Consider the following 5,759-nt stretch of genomic DNA (forward strand, 5'->3'; position numbering starts at 1 on the left):
TTGCCAAAATCAGGTTTCTTTCTTATGTGATAACAATCTTTAACCAAAGATAATCTCGGCATGCCACTAACATCGTTGGTACGCGAAAATGTGCCACCAGAAAGTTGCAAGTTGATGTTGGTGACACAGATCATATGTAACCGCGAAGGCGCGACCAAAACTTAGTGTGTGAACTTCATAGCGATAAAATGTTGGCCAAAGTATTATGAAGATAACAAGCAGTAATATGGGCCATAGTACAGTAATTATTTCTGAAGATTTTCAAGAGTTTTATTGTACAAGAGGTACTCTGTGGCCAGATATATTTAATTCTACTGGTAAATGGAAGGAAGGGCCTGTTGCGTAGTAGTTGTTGTCATCAAATCGTTACGTCACCCCTACAAATACGCCACTTCAAAACAAGACTGTGCAATTTCAGAAATTTAAAAATCTAAAAGACTATCCAGCGTATTAAAATCAGCATTGAACATTATAGACACTGTGTTAACTATCAGTTTTGTTATTGTTAATAAGTATCCCAAACGGTCACTGCCAAATGTGGAATCCTGTTCTCATGATTGTAATAATCTAGTGTCACTTTAACGCTTTTCAATTTGTGAAAGGGTCAGACAGTACATCTCACATTTAGTCAGCGCAGTGAAACCTGAAAATTTACGATTTCATGGAAAGTGGTCATCGACGTTTGCAAATATAACTACTTTCATAATCCAGAATGAGATTTTCACTCTACAGCGGAGTGTGCGCTGATATGAAACTTCTGGCAGATTAAAACTGCCTGCCAGACCGAGACTCGAACTCGGGACCTTTGCCTTTCGCGGGCAAGTGCTCTACCAACTGAGCTACCCAAGCATGACTCACGCCCCGTCCTCACAGCTTTACTTCTGCCAGTATCTCGTCTCCTACCTTCCTGCAGGGTTCGCAGGAGAGCTTCTGTAAAGTTTGGAAGGTAGGAGACGAGATACTGGCAGAAGTAAAGCTGTGAGGAGGGGCTGTGAGTCGTGGTTGGGTGGCTCAGTTGGTAGAGCACTTGCCCGCGAAAGGCAAAGGTCCCGAGTTCGAGTCTCGGTCCGGTACAAAGTTTTAATCTGCCAGGAAGTACTTTCACAATCTTTTTGAGGAAAAGATTTATTAACCACACAAATCATTTTGTCTGGCAAACTGAGAGTACTGAAAAGTAATGCCTTCGAATTTTTTGTTTTGTTCTCAACATCAGTTAAGGTATTAATTATCACGTACATTACTTAGTCGAGTTTCCCGCTTCACTGAAGCAAGTTCTAACCCTCTGCCGCTAGAGGGCTACCAATTGCAGCTGTCTGTAACGTTACTTAGTGCGTGCCTGAGGAGCAGCATGCTATACTCTAGTTTCTGAAAGCGCGAGTTCGAAGAGTCCGTCCACACTTTGAGCACCCACCCTTCAGCAAGAGAACGACAAACCAAACACGAGCGCTGCGGCACCTGCAGCAATGCGACGCCGTGGGTTCAACTGTCATCTATCATCCTCCACACGGTTCCGACTTGGCCTCATCCGATTTTCAATTGTTTCCAAAACTTAAAACATATCTCGAAGACTTCACTTTGACAGTGATGAAGCAGTGCAAGCATATGTGAGATAGTGGCTCGGTCAACAAACATTCTACAGTGACAGTATCAAAAAGCTGGTCCCTCGTTGTGAGAAATGTGTTCGTCGCCAGGATGACTATGTTGGGAAGCAAATGTGTACACATGGATAATGCAGATGTAGAATGTTAATAAAATTTTCACATAGAAAAATTCGGAGGCAATACTTTTCAGCACGCCTTGTACATAATTTATTTCAACAGTTCAATGTAACTTTACATATTTATCTTATGTTGTATGAGCTTTGGCTTTTATACTTTCGGCATTGCCTGTTTCCATTATCCCTGATTGCGACGTATTTAGAGAACATTTCCTGTGTTTCGGGTAACGTGTTGCATTTACTGAAAAGATATGATTATTGTAACCAAAACACAATGACTTGTGGTGAAGTAACATCTCTGTTACTAACGCGTGCTCTGTCACACACAGTAAATGAATTTTGCTTTTGAGTTTTGTTGTCACCCACCTGCGTAGGGAGAAATGATCATCATAATAAAATAAGAGAAATCAGAGCCCGAACGGAAAGATTTAGGTGTTCCTTTTTCCCACGTGCCATTCGAGAGTGGATTGGTAGAGAAGTAGTATGAAAATGTTTCGATGAACCCTCTGCCAGGCACTTAAGTGTAAATTTCAGAGTAAGCATGTAGATGTAGTTGTATTAAAAAGTGTTCAGTCAGACGTTAATTAACTTACAAACATTTTATAATGTATCGCATTTTCAAACTTTCTCTCCGTCTCCTTCTTTCTCCCTTTCTCTCTCTCTCTCTCTCTCTCTCTCTCTCATCTGCATGCATTGACAGTCACTGTTCAGAGAAATTTCATTAATTATTGCGTAGTTCATATGTTATTCAACATAATCAGTTTCATAACTTTTGCTCAAATACGAATACGAGCAGACAACCGTATTACTTCATTACATGACTACAGTTTTGCTGAAGCTAAATTCTCGTTAATTACTTGGATTCAATGAACACAACCACACATTTATCTAGTTCCCATCGTTATTAGCGTAATAATAGCGTAATAATAGCGTTATAACTTTCAGTAATTCACTTACTTTCGCTATTCGTCAGAATAGACGCATTTTTTTGAAAATTGCTGAACAGAACATCAGGTAAATGAGTCAACTATCGGCAAAAAGAAACGATCGTGTGGCATCGCCGGCAGGGAGTCCCCATCAGAGAAGTTCCGTCGCTGGGTTGGAAGTCTTATTTCACGTGACGCCACATTAGGCGACTTGAGTGCTGGAGACGATGAAATGATAACACAACACCCACTCCTCAAGAGGAGAAAAATCTACAAGGCGGCCGGGAGTCGAACCCTGTACCGCTGCGCGATAGGCAAAAACGTTACCACTCAGCCTTTTTCTTTTCGTTGCATTTTTTCGGTGCGGATGTCCCACAACACCCGTTCAAGTTCAGTGTTAAGCCGTTGACTCAGTTTTTTATTACAGAGGGCAGTTAACCCTCGTTTTTTTGCATTTTGTTCGTTGTTGATCGTTGTGTTTGGTCGTTGCGGACGCCACATGACATCCGTTCAAGATCATTTGTTGATCCTTCCACTCAGTTTTTTAATTACAGAGGCTAAACAGCTCTCTGACCGAACAGGCTGAGCTACCTGTTACCGCAGGTTGTGGATACATTACAAATCCGTCTGATTTGTAAGTAGGCTGTTTAGGTTTTTTTATTGGTAACGCCACCTCTGTATAAAAATCACTGGCTGTGCTGTGTGCAGCCTGTGGGTAGCTTGCATTGTTGTAATACTCGCCATTGTAGTGTTAGGCAGCTGACTGTGAACAGCGCGTAGCGTTGCACAGTTGGAGGTGAGCCGCCAGCAGTGGTGGATGTGGGGAGAGAGATGGCGGAGTTTTGAAATTTGTCATGAACTGCTATATTTATATATGATGATATCAAGGTAAATACATTGTTTGTTCTCCATTAATATCTTTCATTTGCTAACTATCCCTATCAGTAGTTAGTGCCTTCCATAGTTTGCATCTTTTATTTAGCTGGCAGTAGTGGCGCTCGCTGTATTGCAGTAGCTTGAGCAGCGAAGATTTTTGTGAGGTAAGTGATTTGTGAAAGGTATAGTTTAATGTTAGTCAGGGCCATTCTTTTGTAGGGAATTTTGAAAGTCAGATTGCGTTGCGCTAACAAAATATTGTGTGTCAGTTTAAGCACAGTCATGTATAATTGTTCAAAGGGGACGTTTCATATGTCGACCCTTGGCCTAGGATACCTCACTGGAATCTTCTGATTTTTTTTTCTTGTAGTTTGTGTAATTAGTGTAGCCTTTGTTTATTGCTAGCGCGCAATTGTAGACAAAATCTCCTTTGTAGTTGCAGTCTTTCATTGTTGTACAGTAAAACAGTTGTGGCATGCATGTAAATTTGCACCAAGTATTTCGCAGCTGCAATTAACTAGATATTATTTTCAGTGTTATGTTAATGTGTTCTCTTATTTTTGCTCTTCAAATTGTGCTTTTCTGTGTTGTCGTGTGAAATATTGTGACAATAATGGCGTGTGAAAAACGTAATACTAGGCTCCAAAGTAAACTGAGAAATGACAGTGAAGACGAAAGCAGTGTGTTAGCGCCGCAGAGTAATGAATTAACAGACATTCAAAGTAGTAATTTGGTAACTGTGCATAGGGAAATGGAGCGGGCGGCAAACAATGGCGTGGACAGTGAAACAATTAGTGAAGAGGGACGCATTATCGATCGATCGGTCGGCAACAGCTCGCCTCAGGAATCGGGAATGACAGGACACAATTTTGCAAATACTGTAGACTCAGGTTTTGGGTTCTCACCGTTTTCTCAAATGAGTCAAGACACATTTTCCGCTTGTCAAAATGTGAATGTTGCCGGTGCAAATTCACTGCCGAAAAGCACTGAGGAACATGTTTCGGACACCAGTGCATTGTTATTACAATTAATGCAACAAATGGGACAAAAGCTTGAAAAGTTAGACACACTGGCACAAAATCAGAGACAAACACAGCAAAAGCTTGAAAAGTTAGACACCACACTTGAAAAAACACGTGAAGATTTAACTACTGAGTTACATAACATTGAATCGAAATGTCAGAAAGTCTGCAATGACGTAAAAACACAAATTTGTGAGCATTTTCAACCTATTTTTTCGCGGCATGAAAATGCATTACAGAATCACGAAGCAGCCATAAAAGAACTGCGAACCATTGTTCATGAAAATCACGACACCTTGCAAGCTAAAATTGACTCAGTTGCATCTACCGATACGGTTATGCAACTTGCAAAAACTCTGGAAAACGTAAAGGACACAGTAGATACGATTTCAACACAAATGGACACTCTGAAACTTGGTTCAGAAAAACACACTGAGGAAATGCGTTCACTATCGGAGAAAGTAGCCAAACTTTCGGATCAGTTCAATAATTTATCTACGAAGGTAGATGATAATCTGAATGACACAGAAGAGTGCATACAAATTAGGAAATTCAAACAAAATCAGAATCAAATTAATACGCAATACAAAAGAGAAATCCGGGAAGTACAAGATCAGTTGGCGCAAGTAATACAAAAATTTCGTATTTCAGAGGACACTCGCGCTCCAACACGGGAAGAGGGACTTAGAAATACGGAAAAGACGCAAAATAATAACACAGGGCATTTCGGAAATTATGAAAGAAATTGGCAATGTGCACCGAATTTTGAGATGGAACGGCCGACACGACCTAACAATGACCGATATGCGACTCGCCGACATGATGATTTTGACTATAAACTGTTCATTACTACACGTAAATTCAAAACATTTAAGAATTCTGGCAACGACATTCATCCACAAGCATGGCTCCATCCATTCTCTCATTGTTTTCCTCCCAACTGGTCGTTAGAACACAGATTAGAATTTATGTGTGGCTACTTAGAGAATGAACCAGCTGTAAGAATGCGATCGGTCATTCACGACTGCCACAGTGAAGGAGAGTTTTACCATGCCTTCCTCTCAGCATATTGGTCTCAAGCCACACAAGACCGAGTAAAACATAGCATCATAATGATGAAACGTTTCGAACAATCTGAATTTTCCAGTCTTATGAAATATTTTGAAGACATGTTGCATAAGAATCAGTATCTGTCAAACCCATACAGCCCCTCAGAAC

The 5,759-nt window shown here is 40.7% G+C and overlaps 1 non-coding gene across 1 annotated transcript; it reads right to left on the bottom strand.

Moving 5' to 3' along the window:
• Positions 1-775: 775 nt before the first annotated feature.
• On the bottom strand, positions 776-850 carry Trnas-cga. The gene has a single exon. It is a non-coding gene; the product is annotated as a tRNA-Ser (tRNA).
• Between the last annotated feature and the right edge of the window lie 4,909 nt (positions 851-5,759).

Source organism: Schistocerca americana, chromosome 3 (genome assembly GCF_021461395.2).
Source record: "Schistocerca americana isolate TAMUIC-IGC-003095 chromosome 3, iqSchAmer2.1, whole genome shotgun sequence".
In the NCBI taxonomy this organism is placed as follows: domain Eukaryota; kingdom Metazoa; phylum Arthropoda; class Insecta; order Orthoptera; family Acrididae; genus Schistocerca; species Schistocerca americana.